Genomic DNA, 18,394 nt, shown 5'->3' with positions numbered 1-18,394 from the left:
ATAGACATAGTAGGTTTTTCTGGGTGAGCCCATGATTGTAATATCGTTTTCCGAGCTATGGCAGAAATCGCCATTAATAATTTCCTTCTACCTTGTGTATCTATACTGCCCTGCGGCCTTATGCCCAATATAGCCCATTCTGCTGACAGCTGAAAACCCCTTTCCACATATCGGCCCACAAACCCACCCACTGCTTTCCAAAAATGTTTGATAACAGGACAGTCCCAAAAGCAGTGGAAGAGATCTGCCCTACTCCCCCCACATTTCAAACATCTATTTCATTGGGATAATCCCATCTCACTACGTCTCTGTGGAGATAAATATGCTCTATGATAAATCTTATAAAACATTTCACCATATGTTGGAATGGGGAGCATTCTACATGATTGCTTCAGGGCACCTAATATTACATTTACTGAAAGATGGGGGAGGCTTTCCCTCCATTTAATTAATCCCGTTTTAACTTCCTTATAATCTAACTGTGGATGGATAAAAGCGTAATATAGTGATATCGCTTTACGTTTCATAACCCCTTGGACCAACAGTCTATCCAATTGATTATCCAAATCAATCTCGTTCAACTCCCGTGTTATCCTACTTATATAATAATGAGCCTGAATAAATGCCAATCCCCCCAGATTTAATCCAACAAACTTTTCTCTTGCTTGGGTCATGTTCATTGGCTTCTTAGTTTGAATATCAATCAATTGCCCAACCCTGGATAAGCCCTGCCTTTTCCACACATTAAAGGGATATAATGCTTCTCCTGCCTGAAAATTATGATTATCCATAAATGGCAAATGTATTGAAAAATGAGGATTTAATTTAAATCTATATCGTAATATTAACCATGCTTTCCTTGTAGTTATTAGCAGCGGGTTTCTTTCCATATCTGGATCTATATCTATTTCCCTTAAGTGCAAAAATGCTATTAAGCCCATTCCTCTAAGAAATATGTGCTCTAATGATGTATGCGCATAATTGTCCCTTTCCTCTAACCAATCTCTCATGTATCGTAACTGGGCAGCCAAATTATATATTTCCAGATTGGGAAAGTTCACACCTCCATTGGATTTAGTTTGTTGTAACTTTTCTAGGCTTTTCCTGGCTCTTTTACCCGCCCATATAAAATGACTAAACAAACTATTAATCTCCCGTACCTCTCTGCGAGCTAACACAATCGGAAGTGATTGCACCTGATACAACAACCTGGGAAATTATATCATTTTTATCAAGCTAATACGACCAAGCAACGATATTGATAACGAATTCCAACCCACTAGTTCTTTCTTACATGCTTTTATTGCCGTTTTAACATTGATATTATGTATAATGCTTATATCCTTGGGAATTTTCACACCCAAGTATGTTATAAATTTAGAGGCCCATTTAATAGGTAGGTCTTTTGCCCACGCCGGTTTCCTATAGCCCATTCTTAAGTACATCGCCACTGACTTATCAAAGTTTATCGAGACCCCCGAGACGCTGCCAAAGCTCTCCAATTTCTGCATCAAGGGCACCAGGGAGGACCTCGGGTTTGTGACAAACATCAACAAGTCATCCGCAAAAGCGGTCATCTTCGCCTCACGAGAACCCTCCCCCAAACCTCTTAATTTTTCCCAACTCTGTAGATATCTTAACATTGGGTCCAATGCCAGGTTAAACAATAGTGGCAAGAGTGGGCGACCTTGACGTGTACCCCCGCTCATTGTTACTTTTTGACTACTAAGCCCATTAATAAGTAATGTTGTATTCGGTGAGTCGTACAAAAATTGGATAAACTTAATAAAACTACCTCCAAAGTCCCTCTTTAGCAATATTTTTTGTAAATATGACCAGGAAATAGTATTGAAGGCCTTATTAGCGTCCAAACTGAGTAAAATACTAGGGGACGACGTTACTCTGTGTGCCTGAACCACAGCTGCTATTGCAGTTCTTATCCCCTTAACTGAGTGTCGGCCTGCTACGAACCCCAATTGGTGTTCCGTCAATAAATCACTACTAATAGACTGCCACCTGTTTGCCATAATTCTGGCCAACAGTTTACAATCCATATTTATGAGTGTTATAGGTCTATATGATGACTCCAACTGCGGATCCTTACCCGTTTTTAACAGTAGGATTGTAGCAGCCAAATTAAAAGATGGATAACTTGGACTGTTTGTATGTATATGCTGAAATAAATCGACCAGTATAGGTGTAATCTCCTGCAATAATATTTTATAATATTCTGGCGGTAATCCGTCTGGGCCCGGGGCCTTATTCAGCTGTAGAGCCGCAAGCGCCTCCTGTACCTCTTCCGTAGATATTTGTAAATTTAACATATCTTTCTGTATTTGAGAAATTTTCGGCAAACGGGCCTTTGATAATAAATAATTCATTAAATCATCATCCTGAGTGGGAGCCGTATATAAGTTGGAATAGAATCTATGAACTATCTTAATTATATCCTAATCCTTTGTTATTAACCTCTTTTGCTCTGTATCATAGATCCTTGTTATATGATTCCTTTGTTTCTGTGATCCGGCCAATGATGCCAAAAGTTTGCCTGGTCTATTTCCCCATCTAAAATAGTAATTTTTAGAATAATGATATTTTTGTGCTAATAGATAACTTTCAATTTGTTGTCTATTCAATTTATATTCCCCAAAGTTATCTCTGAGGCAGTGGTGTAACTAGGGTATTTGGAGCCCAGGGCAAATTTGAAAAGGGAGCCCCCCCCGATTTGCGCGCGCCAAAGGCGGGCGTGTGGCAAAAAATGGGCATGGTCAACATGACACACCCCTTTATTTTCAAACTGAACATTCCTATCCATATGCACCTTAACCCCAGTAGTACCCCTTATACAGTACCCCCAGTATGCAGTTGTGGTCCCTCTTATGCAGGCCCATAGTAGTGCCCCTTATACAGTATCCCCAGTAGTGGTCCCCCTTATACAGCCCCCAATTAGTTCCCCTTACTCAGTACCCCCAGTAGTGGCCCCCCCAAATGCAGTGCCCCATGTAGTGTTCCCCCTTATGCAGTGCCCCCAGTAGCAGTCCCCACAATGCAGTGCGCCCAGTAGCGGTATCCCCTTATGCAGTGCCCTTTATATAGTGCCCCCAGTAGTAGTCCCCCCATGCAGTTTTCCCAGTAGTGGTCCCCTTATGCAGGCACCCTGTAGTGATCCCCCCTATCCAGTGCCCCCTGTAGTGGCCCTTCCTGTTATTGCCCCCAGTAGTGGTCCCCCTCTAGTAGTAGGCCCTCTTTTATAATGCCCCCAGTGGTAGTTCCCCCCCAAGTAGTAGTCCCCAGTAGAGGTTCCCCCTCCCAATTAAGTGCCCCCAGTAGTAGCCCCCCCCCAGTAGAGGTCCTCCCAATAATGGCGCCCCCAGTAGTAGCCCCCTCCCCCAGTAGAGGTCCCCCCAGTAGTAGCCACCCCCCTCCCCCGTTGTGCAGATAGGTTAAAAAAAAAATATATATATATATCAAAATATACTTACCTGAATCCACGCTGCTGCTGCTCCTGCTCCTGTCTGCGACGCTGCTCCCGCCCGCCAGTTCGCCCGGGCTGGCGCGCTAAGCATTATGGGACAGACGTCATGACGTCAGTCCCATTACCCACTGCAGGAGCCGGACGGAAGTCTGGCTCTTGCAGTGGGTGCTGCAGCAGTCAATGAGAGTCTATCTGACTCTCATTGGCTACTGTTTAACACACGCATCGCCGCCAGCGCTGGCGGCGATGCGTGTTATGCACAGCCTGAGCCCGCCTCCTAGCACTATTGGGCAAGCGCTCAGGGGGAGGGAACGGGCTCAGGTGTGAGGCACAGGACCGGCGCTGGAAGCCTAGCGCCGGTCCTGTGTAAATGTGTAGCGCTGACCGCACTCATTGCAGTCGGCGCTACACTGGCTAACTAGGGCAGGCGGGCCGGTACCGTGGCCGGTGGCGCCCCCCCGCGCCGCCAGTCCAACGGCTCCCAGGGCACGCACCCCGCTCGTCCTGCCCTAGTTACGCCACTGCTCTGAAGGATCCGCGATGTAGATTCTAAAACTCTCTGAAACCGCCCCACTCAGTGCTTGGTACTTTTGTCTATTTTTTTTCCTATAATTAGCAATATATGACATTATATGTCCTCTAATTACTGATTTTGAGGTCTCCCAAAATAAAATTGGGTCCTTTCTATGTTCACTGTTATCCTCCTGAAACTCTGCCCATTTAGTTTTTAGGTATTTATGAAAGTCCTCTGATTTATATAAAAATGATGGAAATCTCCATCTATAATTACCTTTTATCACCTCAGGAATATTGATTTTAATACTAATCAGAGCATGATCTGATATCATAATTTCTGTTATATCTACATCGCTTACATTCACCACTAATCTCTCCCCTATCAAGAGGTAGTCTATCCGTGATAGTGATTTATGGACCCCTGAATAAAATGTAAACTTACGCCCCGATGGATTAACCATCCTCCAATAATCCACCAAACCATGCATATTTTTAAGATTAGAAATAGGATTAGAACAACTATAAATGTATGATTTTGGCACTATAGATTTATCCAGGGTCGGGTTATCCACCCCATTAAAATCCCCCCCTATTATTAAATTTGGGCACTCCCTCTCTAAAAGTATTTGGTTTAACTTTGAAAAGAAGGATTTTTGCGCAGAATTTGGGGCATAAATGTTTAATAATGTATACTTAATCGAATGAACTTGAATGCCAAGCAAGAGACATCTCCCCTCTGATTCTTCTACTTTCTCCCCTATAATACATGGAAGGTGATGAGATAAAACTATCGCCACCCCTCTTGAATTAGAGTTATAATTCGCTACTATACATTCCCCAATCCAATAAGCTTTGAGTGAAACTTCGCTTCCCTTCTGCCAGTGGGTTTCCTGTAAAAAGGCTATATCTGAGCCATTTCTCTTCAAGTGTTCTACTACCCTTTTCCTCTTAACTGGGGTGTTTAACCCTCCCACATTCCAAGATGTTATCTTAAGTTGATAAGCCATCCCTGTCTCAACATTATCCCCCACCATAAACTAATCCTCCAGGAGAAAGAAGAGAAAAGAAGAGAAAAAAAAAAAAAAGGCCCCCTCCCCCCCTCTCCATCTCTCATCCACCAGCACTATATTTACCTTACTTAAAACCCTATACCTGTAAACCTTATTTCTAACATATAAACTTGTAATGTAAGTGCACTTACTCCTTTTCTCTAGGGGTATTATTAATACTTGTGTGGAGGCACAAGTTAGTAACCTAGGTTCCCCTTATAGAGGTTAAAGGGATGTTACTTAAACATGACTTTTCATTTCACTGCTGATTATGCAAAAATATACCAGTAGTGTAATCAATTGCTCAACCAATCACCAGAAAATATATTCTTCACAGTGGAACTATAGGTTCCAGCGAGTCCTTAATGTCCGGTCATGCTGGGATTTGTTGTTCTCCAAGTGCCAGCATGCTAAATCGAATTCAAAACTGACTGTCAGTAAATCTGCAGTTTAGACACTGAAACATGACGTCGATGTTCTGTCGATTTCAGATGATCTTAAAATCAACTTCAAATTGACACCCTAATATTTGATAAACACATGACATAATACAACATGTTTCATTCAAACTTCAAAACGCCTGTTATTCATCAATGCTAGTTATTTCTGTACACTATTGGTTCTTTTCTCCTTAATACTATTAATATTTGTGCCTAAAATAATAATAGATTCCTCCAGACTCTTCTTCTCAAAACTTAAGCTCAGACAGTCTATTACGAAGGTAAGGTCAGCCAGCACACCTTGCTACAGGATGCAAGTGAAGCAGGAGACAGGATTAAATTACATAAGGGAGATGGTGAACAGAATTCTGCCAGAGCCAACAGCACAGGTTGCCTCACAAATAACACAGATGCCTGCTCTGCTACTCCTCTATTTTCCTTCACATTCACTACAGAAATACATTCTTTTCATTAAGAGATAACAGCTGGTATAAAATTAAAGCTATTAATTTAATACATTGAGCTTGTATCATAAAAAAAATACAATTAATGGAAATGTATATAATGTAGACATTTAATTTAATGCAATATAGTTAATTTACAGGCATAGTAAAAGAAATATCGAAGTTGTAATTGTAACCTCCCTTCAGTGTTCAAGGTGGATTTGGAGTGATATAAATCTCCTTGCCCAGGGGGTGGGCAATACCTAAGAAGCTGGTCCCTACCCATGCAGGCTTTATAACAGTCACAGATGTACAGTAGTATAGATTTTATATACATACATATATATATATATATATATATATATATATATATATATATATATATATATATATACAGTCAGGTCCATAAATATTGGGACATTGACAGAATTTTCATATTTTGTCCTCTATTCACCACCACAATGGCTTTGAAATGAAACAAACAAGATATGATTTAGCTGCAGACTTTCAGATTTATATTGAGGGTAATTACATCCAAATCAGGTGAATGGTGTAGGAATTACAACGGTTTCTATATGTGCCTCCCACTTTTTAAGGGGCCAAAAGTAATGGGACAAACTAAACAATCCTAAATCTAACTTTCACTTTTTAATACTTTGTTGCAAATCCTTTGCAGGCAATTACAGCCTGAAGTCTGGAACGCATAGACATCACCAGACGCTGGGTTTCATCCCTGGTGATGCTCTGCCAGGCCTCTACTGCAAATGTCTTCAGTTCCTGCTTGTTCTTGGGGCATTTTCCCTTCAGTTTTGTCTTCATCAAGTGAAATGCATGCTCAATCGGATTCAGGTCAGGGGATTGACTTGGCCATTGCATAACATTCCACTTTTTAGCCTTAAAAAACTTTTTGGTTGCTTTTGCCGTATGCTTCGGGTCATTGTCCATCTGCACTGTGAAGCGCTGTCCAATGAGTTCTGAAGCATTTGACTGAATATGAGCATATAATATTGCCTGAAACACTTCAGAATTCATTCTGCTGCTTTTGTCAGCAGTCACATCATCAATAAATACAAGGGAACCAGTTCCATTGGCAGCCATACATGCCCACACCATGACACTACCACCACCATGCTTCACTGATGAGGTGGTATGTTTTGGATCATGAGCAGTTCCTTTCCTTCTCTTCTCTTCCCATCACTCTGGTACAAGTTGATCTTTGTCTTATCTGTCAATAGGATGTTGTTCCATGTTGTTTGGCAAACTCTAATCTGGTCTTCCTGTTTTTGTGGCTCACCAATGGTTTGCATCTTGTGGTGAACCCTCTATATTCACCCTTGTGAAGTCTTCTCTTGATTGTTGACTTTGACACATATACATCTACCTCCTGGAGAGTGTTCTTGATTTGGCCAACTGTTGTGAAGGGGTTTTTCTTCACCAGGGAAATAATTATTTTGTCATCCACCACAGTTGTTTTCCGTGGTCTTCCGGGTCTTTTGGTGTTGCTGAGTTCTCCGGTGCGTTCTTTCTTTTTAAGAATGTTCCAAACAGTTGATTTGGCCACACCTAATGTTTTTGCTATCTCTCTGATGGGTTTGTTTTGATTTTTCAGCCTAATGATGGCTTGCTTCACTGATAGTGACAGCTCTTTGGATCTCATATTGAGAGTTGACAGCAACTGATTCCAAATGCAAATGTCACAACTAGAATCAACTCCAGACCTTTTACCTGCTTAATTGATAATGAAATAACGAGGGAATAGCCCACACCTGTCCATGAAATAGCTTTTGACTTGATAGTCCCATTACTTTTGGCCCCTTAAAAAGTGGGAGGCACATATTGAAACTGTTGTAATTCCTTCACCGTTCACCTGATTTGGATGTAATTACCCTCAAATTAAATCTGAAAGTCTGCAGTTAAAGCACATCTTGTTTGTTTCATTTCAAAACCATTGTGGTGGTGAATAGAGGCCAAAATCTGAAAATTCTGTCAATGTCCCAATATTTATGGACCTGACTGTATATATATATATATATATATATATAGTATATATATATATACAGTATATACACACATACATATATATATATATACACACATTATATATATATAATATATATATATATATATATACACACACACACACATATATATATATATATATATATATATATATATATATATATATATGTGTGTGTGTGTGTATATATATATATATATATATATATATATACACATATATTATATAGTTTGGGTGCTCTGAGTAACAGACACTGCTATGTTGCCATGGTATCATATTTTATGACTCATAGGGGTAAATTTATGAAAGGTTGATTTGCAGGTCAATTTGAGGAGTGATTTAGCTCTTCTCAAATCGAATTGAGTCAAACTCGTTTTTTCACTGTATTTACTATTATTCGATTTGTTTTGCGATTTGCAAAACAAATTAGATTTGAGTCGGTTTTGAACAGTGATTTGCTATTTGATTTGGCATGTTCATGTACAAATCGAACAGCCAAATCACACTTCAAAGCAAACTGCAAATCCCCGACAGCATAGAACTGCTTCATGCTTTTACTTTCAGCATGAGGAGTTTGTTCTCACACAGATACATGCAGACATCAGTGAGATGCCTGCATGTATCTGACAGTAAAAAGTAAATAAAGAGTTAAAACTTTAAAAAAATTTACGTGAGGTCCCCCCCAAAACAGAACCAGCCCCGGACTGTTCAAGCCCAGTTCTGGTTGACTAAGTACAGGGAAAAAATTACGTAGGGTCTCCCTGTACTCAGTACAACCAGCACTGGGCTATGGGAAGCAGGGCTGGTTCTGGAATTAAAGGGAAAAATTTGCGTAGGGTCTCCCTGTAATTCACAGAACCAGCCTTGGACCCTTTCTAATGGGGGGACTGATGCCACAGCCAGGGGAGCCCTATAACCGGGTCCCCCAGCCGCAGCATCAGCCCTGACCGCTAGTCAGCCCAAACCAGGGATCCCTGGGGAGTTGGAGACCCCTCCAATAAAGGGGTCTCCCTCTCCAGGGAACCCCTAGCCTAAGCTGATAGCCTGGGGCTATCCCCGCCACCCCTGGGCGGTGGGTGGTGGGTTGATTGTGTTAGTGTAGTGTAAAAATAGAAGAAAATTAACATTGTCTTTACAGTAGAACTGCAGGTCCCAGCAAGCCTCCCCTGCATGCTGGTACTTGGAGAACCACAAGTACCAGCATACGGGGCATTGAGGGCCCACTGGGACCTGTAGTTCATTTGTAATGAAATGTTGAAAGAAACACACACACCTTACATAGTATAAGTTTAATACATACATACATACACACTCACACATACTCACCAATATTACTGCGAGTGGTCCCCTTGTCCAGTAGGCATCCATTGATATTCTTAAAATAACAAAACGCGACCATCCTAACCAGGATGAATATTCCTTCCTGAATGAAGCGCACAGACGCAGCTTCCTCCTTTGAAGCTCCGGGTCTGACCGTTCATTGGCTGAGAAAGGTCAGGCCCCGCCTCTCAGCCAATGAACGGCTCCCTCCATTACCCTGCGGCTCCCACCATTGAGTTCAATGGAGGGAGCCGTTCATTGGCTGATGCTGCGGCTGGGCAGCCCGGTGATAGGGCTCCCCTGGCTGTGGCATCAGTCCCCCGTTAGAAAGGGTCCAGGGCTGGTTCTGTGGATTACAGGGAGACTTTACGCAAATTTTTCCCTGTAATTCCAGAACCAGCCCTGCTTTCCATAGCCCAGTACATGTATATACCTTTACTCTGCTATAGTATGATCCCTTCTTAATCTAAATGCGCAAATAAGTGTGCAAAAGTGTAAGCGCCTCATCAAAGTTCAACCCTCTACTACTTTCAGCATGTCAACATAAGTGCGAGCTTCCAACGCTTACCTGACCCCACATCCCCACACACATGTATCCCACAGGACACTAACTGTATATTAAATAGCTTTGCCACAACTGAAACAATTGTAGGCCCTGGTTACCAGACTGGAGAGTGTGTGCTGTGCTTGTTAGTCCACAGTGTTATCATCGACTCTGCAAGTGACGTAGTAGTCAGACCCGAGGAGGAAAAGGTACTAAGACTGAAAGTAAAAGTAAAAGACAGAGGGGAAAGAAGAGCGACAGATTGACCAGGCAGAGAAACAGAGACTATGGGGTATATTTACTAAAGTGAGAGTTTTTAGAAGTGGAGATGTTGCCCATAGCAACCAATCAGATTCTACTTAACATTTTTCTAGCACCTTCTAGAAGATAATAGCTAGAATCTGATTGGTTGCTATGGGCAACATCTCCACTTCTAAAAACTCTCACTTTAGTTAATTTACCCCTAAGGGGCAGGCTGGACAGAGAGGATCGGAATAGTGACAGGAAGTGAGCGAGAAGGACATTGTGATAGAGAAGGGGAATAAAGAGAGAGAAGGTACACAGAGAATGAAAGCAATATAAAAAGACAAAATGGAGAGTAAAATAGGGGAGAGTGCCAAATAGAGAATTAGAAACAGACAGGGAACGGAGATAGATGAGAAAGAGATAGCAAGGTAAGAGAGAGATGGAGTAAGCGGGGGAGAGAGAGAAAAAACACAGATAATGCTGGGGACAAATGTTAGTGCTAAATAAAACTTTTTAGTTTATCTTCTAAATTCTGCTTGGATGAACTTCTATTATAGTTCAAATGAATCAAAAAATTATGTATCTCATTATCACTGCTTTCTGTGAGCCTATTAGGAGGTAAAAAGATAAAGGCACATTAACTTGATTTTTCATTATCCCTTTGTATTTGTCTAATGAAAAACTGTACTAAGAGATAAATGCATAAAACACTTTTAATAGAACAATTTCATATGACGTTGTAGAATTTAGTTTTTTTTTTTTTTTTTCAAGATACAGAAGTTTGGGATCATTGCTGTTGGAGGAAATTAGGTGCACTTACCCATATAGAAAAGCACTGTAGGTCTGTATATTTTGCATTTCAAAAATGACCTTTAGTAAATTGTTCTAATCTGTAGAGTGTTTTGCTAATAGTATTTTGCTGTGTTATGTATGCCTCATTACCTTGTACAGTATACAATGTTATAACTGTAGTCCTGGAAGGCTATAAACTTTCTTTACAATTTAAATACTGAATGCATGTTATTTTATGTGTGGTTTTTCTTCATTCGTTAAATCAATGGTACTTGCTGAATATTAATAGATCATGTACTTACAGTATCCCAGAAAAAGTGTTTTGGCTTAGCATAATGGCTTAGGATATGCTTACAGTATGTTCAAGTATAATGATACATTGGTTTGGTACCTTTCTAATTTATTGAAAAGCGCTTTGACAGTATAACACATGGCAATTTGAAATAGACAATATTAAAAAGTATTATTATTATTGTTGTTATTACAGTGTTATTGTTATTTATTTGTAAGGTCCCACAAAGTGTCCACTTTTGGGTTAATTGTTTAAACGCATACACTAGCATGTTTTAATAGCTGTGTTTTGTGTAGGTATTTGGAGCTTGACCAAGGTGCACTGGAGAATGGTTGGATGGAGCCCTGGTTGTATAAAAGCTTACCCAGGGAAAGTCAATTGTATCCTGACTCTCTAATTGGGAATGCTGGTATATATGATATCACAACATACTGTAGGGAATTTTAACAATAACAATATCTAGTCAGGGGTGTAGCCAGAACTTTGTGGGTCCCATAGCAACATTTCGAAGGGGTACCTGTCCCAATGCTTCTAGGGAGACACCTCTCCACAGCAGTTGTTAATGTTATGCTCATAATAGTACCCTGGTTCATTTTATGAAACATAGTAGTGCTCAGTGGCGTAAGTTCATCCCAGACGCCCGGAAGCAAGTTATAATTTGGTGCCCCCCCATCACAGCCGCTGACACTGTAATGTAGCAATTCTCATGCAGACAGGCTATAGATAGACTAAGACAGCAGCTGATGGTCTGACACGGAGCTCTCCACTAGTGTATGGTGGCTTCTCAGGTGCCGGGAAGGGCCATGATGGTACACTCCGGGTACATATTTACAGCCCTAAGTGGGGTGAATTTACATTATGACACATTGTAGAGCTACTAGTAGAGCTGCTAGTACACATTATTCCACAATGCACCCCCAATTCAAATTATGATATAATGCCCCAGTTCACATTATGCCACATTCTAGTGCCTCATGTTTATATTATGCCCAGGGGCTGGCTGGCAACTTTCAGCCTGGGGGGCAAAACAAGCAAGTGGCCCTGGTATTGTCAACCCCGACTACAGGTTGCACATAAAATGCAATGGCCCTGACCTGTCAGACTCACACAGCAGAACTATTAGTTGCTGCCACTTCAACTTGCAGGCGCTGAAGAGCGAAATAGAGAGAGGAGCTTCCAGTCTTCCCCTTGCCCTCAGTCATGGGCTGCACCGGTACACAGCAGCATCAGTGACTAAGGGGTCTATTTACTAAGCTATGTTAGGAGATAAAGTGAACGGTAATAAGGTACCAGCCAATCAGCTCCTAACTGCCATTTTTCAAACACAGCCTGTGACATGGCAGTTAGGAGCTGATTGGCTGGTAACTTATCACCATTCACTTTATCTCCTAATGCAGCTTAGTAAATCACTAAGTCACTGCAGATCACAATGCACAGTACTAATCCCTGGAGAGAGTTAAAGTGAATGAAGATAAAGTACCCACCAATCAGCTCCCGTCATTTTTCAAACACAGGGGTCTATTTACTAAGCAGTGTTAGGAGAAGTGAAAAGTGAAGAGTGAAAAGTGATAAGGTGCCAGCCAATCAGCTCCCAACTGTCATTTTTCAATCACAGCCTGTGAGATGGCAGTTGGGAGATGATTGGCTGGCACCTTATCACTTTTCACTCTTCACTTCTCCTAACACTGCTTAGTAAATAGACCCCACAGCCTGTAAAATGATAGGAGCTGATGGGCTGGTACCTTATCTCCATCCACTATATCTTCTACACAGACCCTTTAGTGCCTCTTCCCAAAACACACAACATATAGCAAAAAAAAAGTCCACACAAGAATGAACATTTAAAAACATACTGCACACACACACACACACACACACACACACACACACACACACACACACACACACACACACACACACACACACATATATATATATGTATATATATATATACATATGTATATTTACACTGTATATACACACACTAGATTTAATGTTTGGCGTTGCCTGGCTTTCTTTTTAATTTTTTAAACTCACTTTTTTCTCTCTCTCTTCCACCCACCATGTTTCTCCTCTTCACTTTTTCCTTCTCATTCCATCTTTCCCATCCCGCTCTCTCTCTTCTCCATATCTCTCTTCTCCCTCTGCTATTTCATTTTCTCCAATCACATCTTGGTCTTTTTCCCCTCTTCACATTACGACACACAGTAGTGCCCCTTATACACAATGCCCACATAGTGCCCCTCATACAATGCCCTCAGAAGTGCCCCTTATACAATGTCCCCAGTAGTGCCCCTTGTACAGTACCCCAGCAGTGCCCCTTATACAGTGCCCGTTGTAGTGCCCCTTATGCAGTGCTCCAGTAGTGCCCTATACAGTGCCCCCAAGGACAAGGACATGGTTTATAGACATAGCTGCATAACACAAGCAGCAGGACATAAGCAACCAAGTGTTAGGTGCTGTTGTGGGGAGTTAGGCGTAAATGATACTATATGTAGGGGGAGGAGTAGCACATGAGGGACGAGGGCCCTGCTCGTGAGAGCTTACATTCTAAAGGGGAGGGGCAGACAGACAGGGGTGACACGGATGGGGTAGATAGTGAGGAAGGAGCTTGGAGCAGTGGGTTAGGATATGTGCTGTGGAATGTGTGTGTATAAGATGACCTGATGTTATGTCAAAATTAATTCCTTCATTCATCTATCTCTATGTCAACAAATAGATTTTGATTATGTGTTATTTACATGAGAGATGTACAAAATACATTTTTATGTACAGTACCCCAGTAGTGTTCCTTATGCAGTGCCCCAGTAGTGTCCTTTACGTATTGCTCCTTATACAGCACTACATAAAGCGGCTGCCGGTATTCCGATTGTATACCCCTTATACAGTGCCTCTTATACAGTGCCCCTTATGCTGTTCCCCCAATAATGCCCCTAGTAGAGCCTGTTATGCTGTGCCCCCTCTCCTGTGCAGTACTTGCCTTTCTTCCCACGTAGACGTCCGCTGGAAATTTCATACAAGTATTGTGATGCTGTAGGTCATACTACAGTGTAATATTCATACACATATTGTGATGCTGCAGGCCGCACCCCAGTGTAATATTCATACAAGTACTGTGACACTGCAGGCTGTTCCGCAGTGTAATATTCTTACAAGTACTGTGATGCTGCTGGCCGTACCCAGTGTGGAAAAACTTTTATATATATTTAAACTGAGGTTGATCAGTATGCACTGATACATACCCCAGTGTATCCATACAAATACTGTGACGCTACAGGTTGTACCCCAGTTTATCCATACAAGTATTGTGACGCTGCAGGCCATACCCCAGTGTATACAAATAAGCACTGTGATGCTGAAGGCCGTACCCCAGTGCATGCTTCCATATCCCAGTGTATTCCTATAAGCACTGTGACGCTGCAGGCCATACCCCAGTGGATCCATATAAGCACTGTGAGTTTGTGCCGCTGCTGATGCTTAATTTTATTTTGCTCTTGTGCCATTTTTCAACCTTGATTTGTAGATATAAACCTGTTGGGCTTTGCTTCCCTTGATCATAACAGCCATGTTTGGTCAGATGCAACTCAAGCACCAGATGGAGAGGTTATTTTGTGATGGTATCTGGAGATGTTCTCCCTCCTTTCCTCCCATAATCCCAGAAGCACAATAATAAGAGATGTTTAGTACCAGACTTAAATCCCTCTGCCCCCTTCCTGTTCAGAGCTTCAGTTTTGTGTGCTACCTCATTAATAGTTCAACCACCCGTTCAAGAATCAAAATGGGCAGGTGCAACACCGGCATTACTCCCATTGGTGGGAGGGCCCAAGGACAATTCCATCTTGCACCTCTTTTCTTTGCATTATGTGCTGTTTGGGGCATTGTGGACTGCCTTTTTGTGTAGATGACAAACATTATTGTCTCCCATATCCATAATGCTTGGGACCAGGGGTATTTTGGATATCGGAATATTCCGTATTTTGGAATATTTACATAAAATTATGAAATATCTTGGGAATGGGACCCAAATCTAAACACAGAATGCATTTGTGTGTTATATACACCATATACACACAGACCGAAGGTCATTTTATAATATATTTTCAATAATTTTGTGCATCAAAAAAAGTTTGATGGTTATTTTATACAATATTATTAATAATTTGTGTTTTAAACAAAGTTTGTGTAAATTGAACCATCAGAAAATAAAGGTTTCACTTTCTCAGTAATGCTAAAAATATTCCGTATTTTGGAATATTCCGTATTTCGGAATATTTGGATATGGGAGACTCAACCTGTAGTATATTGCCTTCCTGTCTGCCACTGCAATGCCATTCTCTTTCCTAGATGTGCATCTTCGACATGCAGTTGCTGAATGCCAAAAATTTCCAGAAATTTTTATGGCCACAAACAGCATCATCTGCATGCCCCTTTTTTATTTTTTTTAAATACGGAACGAACAAATAGCTTAACTATTTTTTTGCAAATGCCTCTACTCCTCCCTCACACATTTGCTTCGAAGTCCAAAACTTTAATTACATTTACTACAAATCAGCCCTTCCTTTCCCTGCCTTCAACTACATACATACTCCAACTCCCTCAGGCCTCAGTCTTGATTAATAAAAACATTTGTTTCCTGATGTGCCATGTTGGAAGTTGAACTGCCACAACCGCTGAAGTCTTCAACATGCGGTTGCTGAATGCCAAAAATGTCCAGAAATGTTTATGGTCACAGATAGAATCCCCTGTATGCCCCTTTTATTTTTTAAAAACAATTCAGATTCACCAAGTTGATTGAGTTGGCAAAACATGGTAGATTTTCAAATATACCCAGTTTTTTTATTGCTCCCTCCTCCCATCCAGTTGCCACAGGACCCTGGTGAATTGATAGGCTGTTATAAATAACAGTTCAGCTCAATAAATGCCTTCCTCCTTTGTATGTAGGTGACTCTAAGTGGAATAACTGGATAATGTAGATGGTGGGTATCATGCAAGAGACCAGAAATATGAGAAGCAGTACACAGGATCTTCCTGCCAGGATAATACAAAATTTAGATGTGTATATTGGTCACATACATACATATTTACATGGTACATATCATGTGCAAAGTAGGCTGAGGTAACCTGAGGCATGCCACTCGTTGTTGACAAACAACTTCCAGCAGGCCCGGCAAACAGCACAGATGCTGGGAGTTGTAGTTCAGCCAGAGAGCTACAGGCTGCTTTCCTCTGATGTAAACAGCAAGTCTTGATCCCATTACCCTTAACAGCCTCCCTGAGCACAAAGTAAATGTCTGTTTACAGTGTTTACTCCACAAGCAAGGCCACCGCATTTCTTTTAGATGTACAGTATAACAAACCTTCTCCAGATCAAAGATATCTTTAGGAACTGAACAACTTGATCCTACATTGATCCTCCTTCATAAATATTCTTCAGAATGAAAACATTAAAATAAATAAATTTACAAACTAATAAATCCTTCAGTCATTTCCCTGTCTTCAGTCCATAAACATAATCCAACTCCTTCGGGCCTCTGACCTAGTTCTTTATTAACGAAAACATTCTTGGTTTTTAAACTTCCTATGGGGTCATATAGTTTATAAAACTGCCATCCTGTCTACCACTGCAGTGCCACTCTGTGCCAATTTGGAAGCTGAACTGCCATATGTTTGTGTCGCTCATTGCGGTCGCATAGCTTTGTCAGCCAGCTAGCTCAATGAAACCTTTTGGCCTAAACTGGATGAAATAAATATTATGAGCTGTAAGGTAGTCAACATTGACTGGAAATGACTGGAAATAAATTTTATTGATGTTAATACTGTAGGAACAAAAACAGGCCCAAATTATGTGATTTCAGCTGTTTTTATGATTTTTTAGAAAAACCAAATCCAGATCCAAAACACAAAGGAGATACAGATCGAAAACCAAAACCAAAACACGGGGGTCAGTGCACATCTCTAATATATATATAATATATGTATATTTTGGCAGCATCACAGATGGTGTGGGCAGCACAGACGGTGTATTGGTTAGCATTACTGCCTCACAGCACTGAGGTTGTGGGTCCGGTTTCCACTATGTCCCGGGGGGCGGGGCTTAGCGTCGGTGTGGGGGTAGTAGCGGCGGTCGGTCGGCGCATGCGCGGGTTCTTAGTCGCGGTATTTTTTCCGAAAATACCGCGACTAGAGTGCGGATGGGATCTGCAGGGACAGAGCTTTATCGCAAGCTCTGTCCCTGCAAGGGATTTATAGTAAATCCCTGTGATATTGCCTGAATTCGCAATGCGAATTCACTCGGTAATATCACAGTACAATCCGCATTCAATATGCGGATTGTAGTAAATAGAGCCCAAGGTATGCTATCTGGTTTGAAGCTCACATCAACTTTGATTTAATGGTAAGACAGTTACCAAGCACTCCTGTTGTAAAGCACCTAGGAAAACAGCTGACACAAGCTAAATTAAACAGGTTAAAGGGATGCGGTGACATTACCGGCGGCCGGGATGCTGGCTGTCAGAATCCCTTCAGTGGAATTCCGACCCGGGACTAAAGATAGGCGTCAAAATCCTGATGTCTATCTTAGCCCTGCACCGAAATCCCGACCGCCGGCATCCCGAATGAAATTTAGCGGGGAATGGGTAGAGTAAGCCACGGGTGGGGGGACTTAGGGTTAGCCCCCCCATGTGAGTGTTAGGGTTAGGCTATGGGGAGGGGGGGTTAGGCAACCACGGGGTGAGGGTTAGGATTAGGCACCCCCCCCGAGAGGGTTAGGTTTAGGGTGTGGGGAGGGGGGGTGTTAGGTTTAGGCACCCCTGGGGGGTGTTAGGATTTAGCTTAGTCAGCCAGCTAGCTCAATGCATCACCAAGGGAGGGTTAGGGTTAGGAAGGGGAACCCTAATTACCACCTCCAGACGTAATCTTGATCCTTTGGGCTTCCAGTGTCGGTATTTTATACTGATTCCGTTGAAAGAGGTGCACGAGAAAATGTGCTCACAAAATGATTCATTCAAATGCTTTGATCAATTTATGAACCTAACCTCCACTGTTTATTATCATTGTTAGTTATTATGGTGAGTGCAGAGCCCCTGTGATTTCTATGTAAACAATGTGGTCACATACCATGTTGCATGGGAGGTTATGCTTCTATAAAGTGCTTAAGTTATGTGAAAACATCCTGTAATTGTACTATACCTAGGAAAAGCATTAACTCTCTTGCCACCCCCATTTTTATTTAGACCATTTTTCATGGAGAGTGAGAGAGTG

The 18,394-nt window shown here is 41.6% G+C and overlaps 1 long non-coding RNA gene across 3 annotated transcripts in view; it reads left to right on the top strand.

Annotated features, from left to right (window-relative positions):
• LOC148532381 (uncharacterized) overlaps positions 1 to 18,394 on the top strand; it is a 141,704-nt gene that overhangs the window by 86,064 nt on the left and 37,246 nt on the right. For 2 of the 3 annotated variants that reach the window (XR_015877724.1, XR_015877723.1), the window contains exon 3: positions 10,822 to 10,891. The exons of the other annotated variant lie outside the window; for it this stretch is intronic. This is a non-coding gene — a long non-coding RNA (uncharacterized LOC148532381). The remainder of the gene's footprint in view (positions 1 to 10,821; positions 10,892 to 18,394) is intronic. 3 annotated transcript variants of the gene reach the window in all.

This window comes from Taudactylus pleione, unplaced genomic scaffold, assembly GCF_031769625.1.
Source record: "Taudactylus pleione unplaced genomic scaffold, aTauple2 ptg000078l, whole genome shotgun sequence".
Taxonomy (NCBI): domain Eukaryota; kingdom Metazoa; phylum Chordata; class Amphibia; order Anura; family Myobatrachidae; genus Taudactylus; species Taudactylus pleione.
This window is presented reverse-complemented; position numbering and strand designations above follow the sequence as displayed.